The sequence below is a fragment of the Notolepis coatsorum genome (genome assembly GCF_963971535.1).
Source record: "Notolepis coatsorum genome assembly, chromosome: 3".
Lineage (NCBI taxonomy): Eukaryota > Metazoa > Chordata > Actinopteri > Aulopiformes > Paralepididae > Notolepis > Notolepis coatsorum.
The window spans coordinates 34,647,636-34,663,752 of NC_140167.1; the positions used below are offsets into that span (position 1 = coordinate 34,647,636).

Genomic DNA, 16,117 nt, shown 5'->3' on the forward strand with positions numbered 1-16,117 from the left:
GGTTTCCTCGAAATATCCACACACAACATATTATATATTTTGTCATATTTAGTCATCCTCAATAAGGAAGAATGTATGTTAGCTGAGAGGCTTAAAAAAAACATGGACCCTTGTGGCTGTATTACTCCATTTCTTTGAATCAAAATGATTGGCGATTTGTTTAATTTTGTTTACGTGAATCCCTCAGACAAAGAATCATATCAGTCCATCTTAGTTTTTCAAATGAACAATGTTTTCAAACATAATTAACTAAAGTTGGAGTGTTGTGAGACATAACAGCTAAAGACAGTAGAGGTTGAGTGTTCTTGAGTGATGTATAACGTTCCCACTCCCAAGTCATTTTGATCAACTTTGCAACTGCAAAAACACAAGCTGTCCAACAAGTTAAAAAATTACATTATATGGTTTTTTATAATATCAAAGGTTCAATTATAGTGTACTGTATGTGTGTGTGGATGTCAACTCAGTGCCACAGCTCCACCTAGTGGTACTATAGGTGAACTACATCATCAGCCCAAGAGCCACCCACGAGGCTGTGGTGGTGATGATCACTTTATTATGATGTCAAATTACACCATTGTCCAGTCAAAACAGAGATAACACAAGGCCTAACTGCCCATTACGGAATGTCCGGTTTCTTATAAGTTGCTGTTATGTTGCATGAATGACTTTATATTCCATTCCTCTTCTGACTCTGTGAAACATATGCTCAGTCTTTCTGAGGGGAAATGTATGTGAGATAACTGTCCTTTGAATAATCTTCATGTTCAGTGTCTTGATGACGATTGGTGAAACTGTGCATGTTGCTGGAGTGTTATGGGGTGGTATAAGGAGGATGTGGTCTCCTCCATCCAGCAAGCTGCTTCACCTCTTCTTTAACCACGGCAGAAAGGACGTGCCCTTTAACCCCATCACAAGAAGGAGGGTATGTGGAGATGTCACTCCGTCATATCATTGGGTTATAATAACTAAGTAACCCACGTACACACATTTCCATTCAATTTGGCTCATTAACACTCCGCCAGCGCAATCTGAGCATGTGCAATACCCCCACCTCCCACTGGGTGGCTTACTGGTGACTCGCCTCCAATATATTAGCCTTGAAATAGACATCAAACCCGCGGGAACAGTCTTTGACGCGTCTTGCACCCATCGTGGCCTCCGTTTATGGAACAGGTGACTCTTCTTCTACTGACAGAAAGTGCTGCAACCGAGGAGACGTTGGCCTCACAGCTCCTCCATGGGGCCATGTTGTAAACTGCCAGTGACTAGTACAGTGACATTAAATTGCGCTGCTGAATGAGTGAATGATCTATTCCAGACTATTATTTTATATTAGAGGTGTACAGGTGGTATTTATTATCAAGAACAGATAACCTCTTGATTATAAGGTAGAAAGAGAGATGCTTAATTCATTGAGTCAATGTACTGACTATTATACAAAATTATTATTCTCTGCACAACACAATGACACTATGTACAGAGTGCATTGTATATATAAATTGGCTCTATAGATTTTCATCTAAAAGCACATTTTATGGTATGGGCACATTACTATGCATGTAACATATCCAGGGCATTTTTGTGCTTCTAGTTTCTCAATCAGCAAGATAACTACTAGCACTCTAAAAGACCCAGGCAACCTGCTATCTTATCATGGGTACCAAATAAAACCTCTGGACCTGTTTACTCTGTGTCTGTCTCTTTTATTGATGGTTGCTGTGTACCTGACAGTCAATGAAAGAAAGAAAGTTCTGACCTCCTTCCAGGATGGGGTCTTCCTTCGGTGCTACATGTTGGTTTGCGGTGCAATCATAACAAAGGAGACAGGGAAGAGTGGGGCTTCCTAAGGTACTACTTATTTTGGTCATTGTGGATTGTTGATAACCCCCCCCCCACTAGGATTGTCCTCAGCTAAAGAAGTTCTCAGTCGACTAATAACCATACAACTTTGGTGATTTAATTGACAAATCATGTAAACATGCAAAATAACCTTTTTAAATGTAGTCCTTATCAGAGATGTAGTTAGGAAATAACTCATTCAGTAAATGGTAAATGGTGCATTTATATAGCGTTTTTATCCAAATCCAAAGCGCTTTACAATTTTTTTCCTCACATTTTACCCATTCACTCACACATTCACAAACCGACGGCAGAGGCAACCATGCAAGGTGCCAAACTGCTCATTGGGAGCAATTAGGGGTTAAGTGTGTTGCTCAAGGACTTCGACACGCTGCCTGGGAGGAGCGGGAATCGAAGCGGGAACCTTCCGATAACTTGACGACCGCTCTACCTCCTGAGCCACTGTATAGAAAGAATATAGAAAGAAAGCATAACATAACTGTAATAAAGTCTTGAGTCTTGAGTGGACTAATAGCCTAGTGACAAACTACCAGAAAGGGCTTCCGTTTTTGAGATACCCCTTCCTGTGAGGAAAAGGGGTTCTTGTGGAGCCCAATAGCGAACACAGGAGGAGAGAGAATGGAGCGGTTTAGGGTGTTTTAATAGTTCCCCCCAAACAGACAAGTAACAACTGTAAGAATGTTCAACAGTCAGGGATTAATGTTCTTGGGGGGGTAGCACAGGGGTACTGGTCCTTGACCAGAGTCCATTCTCTTCGGTTCAAATAACAAACTCAGCAAGACCGACGGCTTCTCAGTTACAGTGGGTGACAATATTGTCACAAGGAAAGAAGATATTACCTACCTGGGTTCCATCCTAGAGGCAAATCTTTCCTGTGACAAAATGGCATCCAATGTAATAAAAAAAGTCAACCAACGAACTCGATTCTTGTACCGGATCTCCTCACTGGTAAACAAGAATACCCTGAAGACTCTGGCAGGAGCACTCATTCAAGGGTACTACGACTATGCTTGCACCTCATGGTACCAAAGCACCTCAAAGGCGCTAAAAACAAAATTACAAACATCTCAAAACAAACTGGTCAGACTACTGCTTGACCTTACTCCTAGAACCCACCTCACCCCTGCCCACTTTGACAACCTAGGATGGCTTAGAGTAGACAACAGAGTACAGCAACTTGCAATGGGCCTGGTCTACAAGATACACTACACGACCAAGGTACCCATGTACATGTCAAAAAATACTTCCCAAAGGTCAGTGAATACCACGATCACAACACCAGAGGGAGCTCCACAAATCATGTTAAACCCAGATTCGGCTCAAACAAGGGACTAAACACGTTTCGCAATTATGCCACATCAATGTGGAACGCCCTACCCAAAGCTGTAAAGGAATGTGAATCACTACCCACTTTCAAAAACACTCTAAAAAAACACCTACGGGAGACTGCAATTCGAAACTGGCCCCTGTAAATGTCCTAACACAACCCCCTCCAATGTACAGTAAATTACCAAGTATGGTCTTGTCAATATTCCAATGTACAGTTTTGCTTGTACAGTGGTACAGTGTCCCCCACCCACCCCTCCTACCCAACCCCCCCCCCCCCCCACTCCTACCCAACCCCCCCCCCCCTCACCTACCCAACCTCCTCCAATGTACAGTTTCTACGTCAAATGTATATACTTTTTTTTCTGGACTCTAGTACTGTATTTGCAAATCTGGTAGGTCATAAATGTATAGATGTAGCAGTACTGTCTATCTGTATGTCATGTATGTCATATATGTTACGATGAATTGAAAATGGGGGACCCTGATGTAAACAAGACGAAAGTCTTTCTCTGGTCTGCATCCCCTTAACAATTGTATGTATTGAGCTGTACTGTACTGTACCCATTCTGCAATCTGTTAATAAAGTTTTCATTCATTCATTCATTCAGGTGCACTCCTCGTGCAGTATGAGAGGATGGGAGACACTGGTTGTGTCGGGGTTGATAGCAGGAACTCCGTAGTCAAGCACCAGGGGGTCCAGACGGGCACGCTGGAACGGAGGTCCTGGTTGACACTGGAACGGATGTCCTTGGGCACAAGAGAGGGAGGTTAGAACAGGGAATTCAACAAGAGCGGGTAGCAGAGCTTCAGGTCGAGACGTCGTACCTGGGAAGGCAGTTTAACACTGCGACACAGGATGACTGGATCTGCCAGGTGATATAGAGCCTGCCTGATGAGGTGATCCCTTGCAGCTGCGCTGATTGCTCCTCATCTGGCAGGCTTGAGTCCTGATCGTGACACTTCCAGAGGTGGAACAAAACACAAGGTCTCGCATATATGAAATGGATTCTTGTATGAAAATATCTTACTGCAAAAATGGTCAAATGTATAGATATTGATATACACCCCAAAACAAAAACTAAAAAAGACAATGAACTCATGTAGATTAATAATACAAGCAGCTTTCAAACATAATATGCTAGTTAGGATATTCCTGTATAGTAGACAAAACTGGATGTGAACACCTGCATGCATGTAGGAAATACATTTACTTTGTAGTAACTGCCATGGATTGTCATAGAAACACCAGCGAGGGCTTGTTGTCATGAGAAATGTCACTTGTGTACAGTAGATGCATGCATAGGCATGGAGTTACATTGTTACTAAATGTACAAGGTGTCCCAAACCTAAGAAGATGAAACATTGACTGATATCTGAGGCGAGGAGAACACTAATAAATAAGTAATACTACAGAGAATTTTTACTTGTTCTCATCTTGCTTTGCCTATTGGACCTTCTGTGTGCATTCACGCTCAACGCTGAAAGAACTTGACATGCACCAATAACCTACCAACACTCCGCCCACGCAATCACCCTCTTCATTCCTTTAACACATTGGTTTGCACCACACATGAATGCTGCTTCTTCAAAAGTATTTTTAGGGCCTGTAGATTGTGTGCTTCCTGTCCGGCGGTCCTGAATCCTGGCGATCTCCATTTCTGCTGCCTGGTGATCGGTGTATGCTTGTGCAGCTCTGAGCACAGCGGCTGCCAACAACATGGCTCTGCTGTCCTCTGCCCCGTTGTCAGTGGGGAGCTCTGGGCAGCTGGCGCAGTACCTGACGCAGATGCTGGCAGTTACAACTGGCAGAGTCAGGTGATTCAGTGTCATCTTTGGCTGTCGCAGACCACCCTGACTGAGGCATAGAAGACCAGGCCCCTCACCAGTCCCCTCGCAGACCACCCTGACTGAGGCATAGAAGACCAGGCCCCTCACCAGTCCCCTCGCAGACCACCCTGACTGAGGCATAGAAGACCAGGCCCCTCACCAGTCCCCTCGCAGACCACCCTGACTGAGGCATAGAAGACCAGGCCCCTCACCAGTCCCCTCGCAGACCACCCTGACTGAGGCATAGAAGACCAGGCCCCTCACCAGTCCCCTCGCAGACCACCCTGACTGAGGCATAGAAGACCAGGCCCCTCACCAGTCCCCTCGCAGACCACCCTGACTGAGGCATAGAAGACCAGGCCCCTCACCAGTCCCCTCTCAGGTCCTGCTTTGATGAGGCAGTGGCTGTCTTCCATACAGAAGAGCCCCCCCCCCCCCTCCACACACACTCCTACAGAGCAGCCCACCCGATTCAGATTTCAGATTCAGAGATTATTTTATTGTCACAGTTTTTAAAATGTACATCCATTCAGAAAAACACAAGATCCTTGTTTTCCCCGGCTCCTCAACCGTAGTAGATTGTAAACATGGTACACAACGTATATTTCTAACATGATACACAACGAATATTCTATCTATACAAAACTATGCTATGCTAACTGTATAAATAGCTATAGACTATAGACTATAAACTAAAACTATAAACTAAACTATAGAACTAAACATAATACACAACGTATATTCTATCTATACAAACGTATACAATACAAGGTATCTGTTAGCAGCAGTGTGTGCGTGTGGTTCTGCTCCAGCCAACCGGCCACCATCCCAACCTCTATTGAGAGACGACCGCCTGCCAAGTCCCAGAGGGGACCCATCCTTCCAGAGATGCAAGTGACTGGCTGGGGGAGTCGGGCTAGCACCTGAGCAATATTCCATTGAAACTCACAAACACAACTCCCGCCATCCGTCCCTTACTGCTAGCAGTGGTTCTGAGATGGCAGTGAATGCCACTCACAAGTATAACCCCCTCTCTCTTCATCCGACCCTGTGTAGCTCAAGTGGCCAAGATCAGGTCTTTCATGCTGGCCCTGTCCTGAGCGGCCTAGGCCCTCTTCCCAAAATGAAGGTTTCAAAGATGTCACACTGCATGATGAATTCCCTCAAGCAGTCTGGTGAGGTCACACATTCCCCCGACATGGTTGCCATCCATGCCCCGAAAGAGGCACTGCATTCTGAGTTCTCCAGTGCCCCCTCACAGGCTTCCAGGCCAGGAATGTGGTGTGCCCTTCCCTTACATACATGCCTCCCAAAAGTTGTACCAGTTCAGTCCGGGCAGACTGTGGTAGAGGCCAGGACAGGGGCGTAGCTGGGGGGGGGTAGCTTAGGATGATTCCAAGGGCCCAGCACTTTTTTCTTTTTTACTAGACATCACTCAGGTGTATTATTGATGCTCTCATTGATACTATGTTTGTTTCTGAAGTGTGTGTGTGTGTGTGTGTGAGATATATAGAGAGAGAGGGGGGGCTTTGGTAGACTATTGCATTGGTCCATTCATTGAAGATGAACGCAATGCGACATCCTTTACTAGGCTCACCCACCAACAGTGCAGGTGCTGAACTGCTGATCCGAATGTATAGGTAAAAACCATATTATGCGTTTTCATCAATAAAAAAATGGCTTACGCGTGCTCGCATTCACTGGGGGCCTACAAATACATTCTTTCATGGGGCCCAGAATCGGGAGCTACACCGCTGGGCCAGGATGGCCAATTCAATGTTTAACAGTCTAGCGCCATGGTTAGAACTTTGAGGATAGGTCACAAATTGCTATTCAGGAGGCCTGTTCAATGGAGTGAAACAGTCTGCGTTATCAGATCAGACAAAGACGGCTGCCTTGTTGGCCGAGATACAGGAGCTGTTATCAAAGAAGGTCATCACCTTCATCCCTCAGGATAGGAGGAAGGGCGTATTCTCCTATTGTTTATTGGTTCCCAAGAAAACAGGAGGGATGAGACAGATCCTGGACCTACGCTCAGTTAATTAATTGCAGTCACAGTCAAGGAGGTGCTGCATTCTGTCATGCTGGTTCACAGTTATTTATTTAGTTTCTGTTGTTATGCCAATCCCCTCCTGGCAGTTGCACTATCCTATTGTTGGTCTGGGGAGGGTGTAGACCACTACATGCCTCCTCTGATACATGTGGAGTCGCCAGCCGCTTCTTTTCACCTGACAGCTAGGAGTTTCACTGGGAGAGGGTAATGCGTGTGGAGATTCATGCTATCTCCCCCAGATCCCCTCCTTGCTGAACAGGCGACTGACCAGTAGGAGTCACTGACTTCCCCCCCGCAAACACTGCCATTGTGTTCATAGGGACGACTGTCCAAGCCAGAGGTACCGCTGCCTGGAATTGAACCCGGGTCTTTGGCCCTGCGGTGGTAGGCAAGTGACCTCTATATACTTGAGAGATGCTTACTTTCATGTGCCTATTTCCATCCCACAGGGTGTTTCTCCACTTTGCTTTCCAGGGGACGGCTTACAAGTACCAGAGAATGCCATATGGATACTCACAGTATGTTCTCAGTGTGTGCAAATGTCACTGGAACCGTTATGCCACCAGGTAATAAGGATTATTTTCTACCTACTTTTTATTACAGGTTCAAAACTGTCAGGTATTAAACTGTGTGGGTATCAAACACAAGACTGTCAGGCTTTAAAACTGTGTAGGACCCAGCCAGGCCTAGAACTGCACCCTGAGAGAGGGAACTGCGCCCTGAGAGGGAGGTTCGAAGGGTCAAAGTGGGTATCAAACAGGAGGAAAGACTGTGGATACCAAACAGATAAGGTAAAGACGACTTTGAACTGTTGAACAGTAATCCAGAACAATTTTATTGCACTGTAATTTTTTTTTTTATATTTTATCTATTCTATTCTACTATTTTATTGCACTGCACTATTGCACTATTTTACTCTATTTTATCTTACTCTTTTTATTATTGTCTATTTAAAACTGAATCAAACCATAAACAACGTGGCCTGTTGGGATGTTAGATCCTAATGTGAAAAACTGTGATTTTATGTCTGCACTTTATGTGCTCATTTTATGCCTGTCTTTTTTCTGTTGTGAAGCACTTTGAGCTGCAGTTTCTGTATGAAAGGTGCTATACAAATAAAGTTGATTATTACCTGGAAGACATTCTGGCTCTGTGTCACTGCTGAGTCCTGACTGACTCTGCTGGGCTTTGCAGTCATGGGAAAAGAGCTCTCAAGCTCGTTCCACTACCACTGTATATGCTGGAGAGTGGCTCACATTCCAGAAATTATTGCTTATTTCCAGTCTCTTTTTTTTATAACAATCTTTTGAATGTTTTTTTTTTTTAATGCCAGGCAGACACACACATGCGATGGGTGGCACACACACAGGAACACACACACATGCAGTTAGTTGGGTCGCCGATGCGATTGAGTCTCTGCACTTGACCCCAGGGGCGGGGCTAGGGGGTGGCTACTTGGGCTCAAGCCCCGAATGTTTTCTGAAAAGCCCCGAATCTATTTAAAAAAAATAAAAAAAAATAAAAATAAAACAATATTTTTTTTGACAATTCATCATTGTTACATGAAAATATGTTTGCACCAGATTTAGCAGAAGCTAATTTACATCTGTGGTCTATCCAGCTGCTAACTGTATTTGAGTGAGTTAAGTCTTGGTGTCATGTGTGGCAATTCCAGGTGTAGGGGTGGCAGAATAAACAACACACAGACAGGTTGCAGTTCCCAAAATCATGCTCTTTATTTTCTATTCAAATAATAACGGTTTGCTGGCGGTAATCTGTCGGCCGGGCGGCGTCTCCGCTCTGTGGCCTTTTGCCTTGCGCTGCTACGGGGGACTGAGAGGAGGCTCCTCGGCTCCATTAAGTCCCCCCTCCCCAACAGGCGCACCGCGCCGTGATTCGCTAATCACGTAATCACTCTGATGGGTCTTTAGTGACAGGTGCGTCCGGAAGCGGACGCCCAAACATGGGCAGCGCCCAGCCATTGGGTCGCCACATAGCGCCCATCAATCACCAAGCCCAGGGGTGGCTTGGGGTTGCCACACATGGTAGACTCAGACCTAAGCTTTAAATCACAATCAACAAGTTGACAAAAACTTAATTCTTCCACCTTAGAAACATAGCTAAAGTACGGCCATTTATAAATCAAAAGGACGCTGAAAACCAGATCCATGCCTTTATTTCAAGCCAACTCGACTACTGTAATGCACTCCTTACCGGCCTCCCGAAAAAATACGATGATAACTATTTTATTGCAATGCACTATTGCATTATTTTATTCTATTTTACTAACTATTTTATTGCACTGCACTATTTTACTTTGTATCAGTGAATCATAGACGCCTGGCCATAAGAGCATTCGGAGCATCTCTGCTCTCCCACTATTGAACTTGGGGGAGCAAAGGTATGCTCTTGCTCCACCACTTTTTAATCATATGAAAAATATGATATATCCCCCCCCAATATATAAATCTAACCATAACTATGTTATGGTTAACTGAGTTTTATAGTGAAAAGAGCAGCTTTATTGGTCAAGATTGAAGGCTCTATATTGCAGGAAATTGCACGTACAGGTTAATTAAATTTAAAAAAAAATCTGCCGTGGAGGGGGTCGTGTCTGACCCCCTCCAAACCACCCCTTGCCTGCAAAAAAAAAAAAAAAAAAAAAAAAAGGCGGGCACCTATCTGGGCTAAGCCCCGGATCTCCTATAATCCTAAATCCGCCCCTGCTTGACCCATCCCGTCATCCTTCCCCCCAAGGGCAGCCGGGAGCAGATAAGGGCGTCGGTGAGGGGCCGCGCCCCGGGGACCAATCCAAGTGCTCCTGTCCGTCTTCGTCAGGCACGCGACAGCGTTAGCGATCTGTTGTGCATGTTTTTCAGTTGGGTTTCTCTTATCGGGGGGGGGGGGGGGGGGGGGAGACCCTTGCGAGCACGGGGAGAACATGCAAACTACACACAGAAAGGCCTTGGGGATACCCCACCTGGGTACTTGGTAACACGGAAACCTGGTCCCCAAGCGGGAATCGAGCCCTGGACCTTCTAGCTGTGAGGCGACAGTGTTAACCACTACACCACCGTTCACCGCAGGAGCAGTGAAGGTCTACTGTGAAGGTCTATGCTCCAGTCATCTCTGCTTGTGAGAAGGGCTTACATGACAAGTCATTATTCAGCCACCCTCTTTTGTCCGCTGTGTTAGTCCATCAAAGCTGTCTAACCATCAATGGAGACGGCAGTGGTGCCACGCTAAGACCTAACCCTGGGGCGACAGTGGCTTGGGAGGTAGAGCAGTCCTCTGGTAATCCGGAGTTTCCCAGTTCGATTCCCGCTCCTCCCGGGCAGTGTGTCAAAGTGTCCATGAGCAACACTTAACTGCCTAACTGCTCCCGATGAGCAGGTTGGCACCTTGCATGGTTGCCTCCGCCATTGGTGTGTGTGAATGGGTCAAATGTGAGGAACAAATAGTTGGATTAACAAATTGTTGCATATAAATGCACCATTTACCATTTAATCCACCTTAAGAACACCAGAAGTTCTTTTCATTCTACAGATATTGTCCTGAGCGTTTCTTACCCTCCGTGAGAAAGACCTCCACCTACATGCATGTGCAAATGCTATGATGAACTGGCCAGAGGTGGAACGCTCTCCAAACAGCAGTTTCTCACTGACTGTTTGAAGGCATTTCCTTTGCCTACACTAAAGTGGGTATTTAGTGGCCAAGATCAGAGCCCACTCCACAAGGGTAGTGGCCGGTTCACCAGCCCTTTTTGGAGGTGTATCAGTGGAACACATTTTTAGCTCTTGCTGTTTCCCTGACTGCCCAAATGTGACCTATTTGTAGATGAGTGACGCAAACGGGTTGTAGTAGATTGCAATGTTAATTAACAGCCAACAACAGAGACAGAATACAGAAAACTTAAATAACACTTTTCTCATACACTGATTTAAAGGCACTACTAGTAAGAATTCAACATCAATACATCATTCTAAATTCAATGTCCGTACCTTGGCAGGACTACCGCAGAAACATGATGAGACCAATGAGAATGAAAGATAATTGATGAGAAAGTGATGAGTCCATTGGAAGCCTCTATTGATATTGTATTGATATTGTGTGCCAACGGGTCGGTAATCACTGGAACGGCATTACAAACTAATTTGCTTTATCAACAAAAATAACTCCACATTCATTGTTAGAAGGGAGTGTTTACCCTCTCAAATCGTCTTTAAAACAAACCCCAGGTGGGAAGCTGCTGGAGGTGAGAACAAACTGCTAAATCTCCTTGGCAACAGCAAGCAGTGGGGTTTATGGGAAAAGTGTCTAATCATGAGAATTAGGCTACCAGTCGTCTCAGCAATGGTCTTATGTTTACTGTAATTACTGTATACCAAGGTATCACAACTAATCCGACAATGATACTGTATATGATGTGATATATTATTATTGAACATTCTCCTTGTAGTGGCTTTCAAGCATACAGTATTTATGATCACACAGACAATTCTGTTATAATGATTTGGACAAAAGGAAACTAAAGTGGATAATGTAAATAATTCAATATATTCATTATCTAATGCTCCCAGTACTTTTACTCGAGTGACACAAGTGCTGCAGTAAAACTTTTCAGTATTCTTCTGTTGATATGATTATGAATGTAGACTATGTATGCTACATCTAGACATTCATCCAACAAGCCCTCACTGGTTTTTCTATGACAATCCATGACAGTTACAGTACTACTAATACAGTACAATTGTTGCATTTCTGCTTATCTTAGATGTTCATAGGTCTATATTTCCTACATGTATCAAGATATTCACATCCAGTTTTCTATATTATGTAGAGGAATATCCTGACTACTACTAGCATATCAAGTGTACTGTAAAGGCTCTCAGAGCTTGTATTATGAATCAACTAAATCCATATGCTTCAACTCCCACAGCCAGGCTTTATTTGAGCTTTTTGTTTTGTGGTGTATATCAATTTAATATCTATCAATTTAACAATTTTTGCAGTAAAGTATTTATTTTACATGAATCCATTGCAGTATATGGGAGACCTTAGAGAATCACCATTGTGGGGGCATTGTCACTAGCCTATAAGAGAGGGCTCTACTGTGCACCCTGCGGTTCCTGATACAGAGAGTAATCTACAAGCACTTGAAACTCCCTAGAAACCATAGCTTTCCTAGAGAGTTGGGAGGACTGAGCTCAAATACCTGAGGCGCAGAGAACAAACACCACCCAGTGATGACAAGGCAAAGAGTCATTTTTTATTTTATTTTTTTCTCTCAGAACAATAAAAATAGTTTAACAAACAAAAGACTTCATTCTCTCTCTGTTTTGGACTTGTATGTACAGCTGAAGATGAAACAAACACCCCAGTCATGTCCATTTCATCTCCTCTTGGCTCCGTTCCCAACCCCCCCCCCCCCCCCCCCCCCCCTCACCCGTCTCCAGGGGCTATTGCTGTGTCTTGGACGAGGTATACAGGCTATTACATGATTGGTGACACTTTGTTTTCTGAGAGCAGACATTGCCGACTCGTGAGGAGCATTTATTTTAGTTTTGTTTGTTTAGTTTAGTTTCGTTCATGATTGCACCAGACTAGACCCCTGTTTCACACAATGGTTAATCCTGGAGAAGACAACATGTATTCTCAAGCCGAGTGACGCAGCTCTTGAATGACTCGAATGACTCATATGTTACCATGGAGACCCGAACATATAGGTACAGGAAGAAGACCTGTTGAGTAGTTAGTGTTACAGAACCATTCTGTCTCGAGAGGGTGATCACTGGAAGATGGAAGCAGGGTCCCTGAGGGAATCGGGTGTTGAAGAAAGATTGCATGAATGCGTGAGCATTTTCACCAGTCAACATACAAGTACCCCTCTCTCTCTGTCACACATAGCAGGTTTTCTTCACAAATGGAGAAACTATTGCATCACAGCCATACTGTATGGAAGCCATAACATATGCAAGGATACAGTTTTTACACAGTTTGTGTAACTCATAGATGAACCCAAAAGGCTTTTTGATACAGTACTTCAAGCACCTTCACTAAACTTCATGAACAAACTAGGCCGTCTAATTAGCACTCCAATGAAATGTGGGATAGCTCGGGACCTACAGAGTTCATTTCTGTACGTGCATAACGCAACGTGCAAAGTGTTCTGAACAATGCTTTCCACAAATGTTTATATATATATAAAAAAAAAAAAAGGAATATTCAGTCACAGTTGGCTGACAGTGAAATTAAAACAATTAAATAAAGAGCGAGAGCTGCAGAATCGATAGTGTAAATGCCAGACATATCAGTACAGAGCAGACGGGCAGTAAAAAGCTCATTATTGCAACAATGTCTTACCCTCCCAACAGTGAGACAAGACATTGGTTGCTGCCACGGCGAACCTGTGGCGTCTCAATTCTCGTCTTCGGAGTCGATTATAAAACGGACCCCCTGCTGTGAGGAGTCGCCGCCTTTCCTATGCCAACGGAATACAATCACATGAACGCGGGTTGAGTGGCTTTTTAACAATCCAGAAGAACAGCAGTGTGAATGAAGAGAGAGACGCCCGAGTAGTGGCTATTTGTGCACCTGATGGGGACGAGGAGGTATCCATATGGTCTGAACAACAACAAGAATCAATCAAATCAGCATCGCACAGGATGTGTATAAATATGAAAACAACCCGGGGTCTGTCAACAAGTTTGTAAAAAAAAAAAAAACAGAAATATCATACAACAGACAAAAAGATGCAGGGGAAAAAAAGTGGCCTAAAATTATTGTGACCCATTCAAGTCATTGTGAGGAAAGCGATGGACAAGGAAATAAGAAGGGGAGAGAGAGAAAAGGAAAAGATCAAAACAGAAGAAGAAGTAAGAGTTAATGTTCAGTATTCATACAGTTTAGTCCAGAGGTTTGTTTGTATCAGTGGTGGAGTAGAGCACCGTCTCTATGGCTGGGGGTCAGGGGTCATGGCGGTCAGAGCTGGGTTCCAGTGCAGGGAATGGCATGGCCGGCACAACGATGAGTATAATGATGATGATGATGATGAGTCTTAAGTGTCACGTCGGATCACTGCGGACGCGGCGGACACACGACCACAGCGTAGGGGAGCGGGCAGGCAGGGTGGGTGTGGGGGGCCACAGGGTCCAAACGCACCCCGTGGGTTCACAGACACACACACGTCACACACACACACACACACACACGCAGTCCAAAAGGCAGTCTTTTAGTGTTCCCACCATTCAGGGAAAAGCTCCACAGTGCAGGAGGGAGAGGGGAAAGGAATCCTCACTTCCGGTGATCGATATTCCTAATGGGGCAGTTGCTTCAACTGAACCAGAAGGGGCTTGTGGGTGTGGTGGTGGTGGTGGTGGTGGTAGTGGTGGTGTGGAGATCTCGCTGACGTTTCATGAAACTATGTCAGTTTCTTTCTTTGGGGTCCAGTTCGAGGAGGCTCAGCAGTTGGGATGGTTCCAACAACAACCCCTCTCTTCATTGGCCATTCCCACCCTTTTTGGATCCTCGTGCCATGGTGCTGGGTGCTCCTATTACAACACAAACAGAAAGGTGTTGTTCTCACACTGCCGACACTGATCCGCTACTAACTGAACAGTGTAGACACAGGGGACTCGTACGAGGGATGTTGGAGAAAAGCGATTGAAATATAATCATTACAGAGATCTAACATGCTTCTACTGTATGTGGCAAAGACATAGAAGGTTAATTAGCTTTGATTTGTGACATGTCATACATACAGCTTATACTTTTAGATTTTTAGTATTGGGTAAATTCTCCAATACCCTGTTTTAGCCTGGTATCGGACCAATATCTACTCCTAACAACTACTACTCCTAACTAGTACTCCTACTATTAATACTACTACTCCTAACTATTATTACTATTACTAACACCTAACTAATACTCCTACTATTAATACTACTACTCCTACTCCCAATAATACTACTCCCAACTACTGCTACTACTAATAATGCTAATAATGCTACTACTCCTAACTACTAATACTACTCCTAACTACTACTCCGTCTCCTACTACTACTGTACTAACTCATACTACTACTGAATGCCATTTCGGTTCAGCAATAAAAGTGTCAAATCCTCCCGCCTGCTTATTTCAGATTTCAAATAGAAGCGAGATAAGGAGCAGGGTATTTTGGTAATTGTCAGTCGGATGCATATAACTTGGAACAGAGCGGCGCTGGGATTATTTTGGTTTGCGAAGCCAACGCCAAATGTATCTCCTTGCTCATCTGATTACAGTGTACTAAGGAGTGATCCACTTACTGTACGCCTAACCGGCCTCGCGTTGAACTTGGCACACATCACCACTCAGCCAACTATTCCTGCTATGCACTGTAGCTACTTGTGGTTATGACAAGTCACTAAAGCAGACAGCGAGATAATAACAGTCGCAGTACATCAGCCCGTATGAAATGATACTTTATTTTTCTGTCCACAACAGACACCGTTAGACAGTGAAAATAAAACTGATTTATTGTGAGAGTCATTTCAATCTGTCTCAAGTGTACCTGCACCAGCGTTTTGTTTTTTTCTGAGTATTTGTTGGCAATGCTGTTGGAATGGAGGCATGAAAAGTCACATTTAGTCCTTCTATAATGTTTGGCTTCTGGCAACTGTTTACACAAAACTCTTGACGAAGACCAGCGAGGTCGAAACGTGTTGGCGTGCATTTTCTTTTACTTTATATTTTTTTCCGACTCAACTTGACTAATGAACATTTAAAAGACTAACACATGACATCAAACAAGAGTGCTTTGGAACCCTGTCTCCAACACTAACATAACAGAAGACCTATCCCCACACTAAGGTAAAACAGAAAGCCCTGTCCCCACACTAAGGTAAAACAGAAAGCCCTGTCCCCACACTAAGGTAAAACAGAAAGCCCTGTCCCCACACTAAGGTAAAACAAAAAGCCCTGTCCCCACACTAAGGTAAAACAGAAAGCTGTGTCCCCACACTAAGGTAAAACAGAAAGCTGTGTCCCACACTAAGGTAAAACAG

General features: G+C 44.3%; 1 protein-coding gene across 1 annotated transcript in view; it reads right to left on the minus strand.

Moving 5' to 3' along the window:
• Positions 1–12,535: 12,535 nt before the first annotated feature.
• Positions 12,536–16,117, minus strand: part of LOC311225212 (zinc finger protein DPF3-like) — a gene marked incomplete at its 5' end in the record, with an annotated part of 37,921 nt that continues 34,339 nt past the window's right edge. The window contains one exon of the mRNA XM_084310420.1: positions 12,536–14,622. The remainder of the gene's footprint in view (positions 14,623–16,117) is intronic.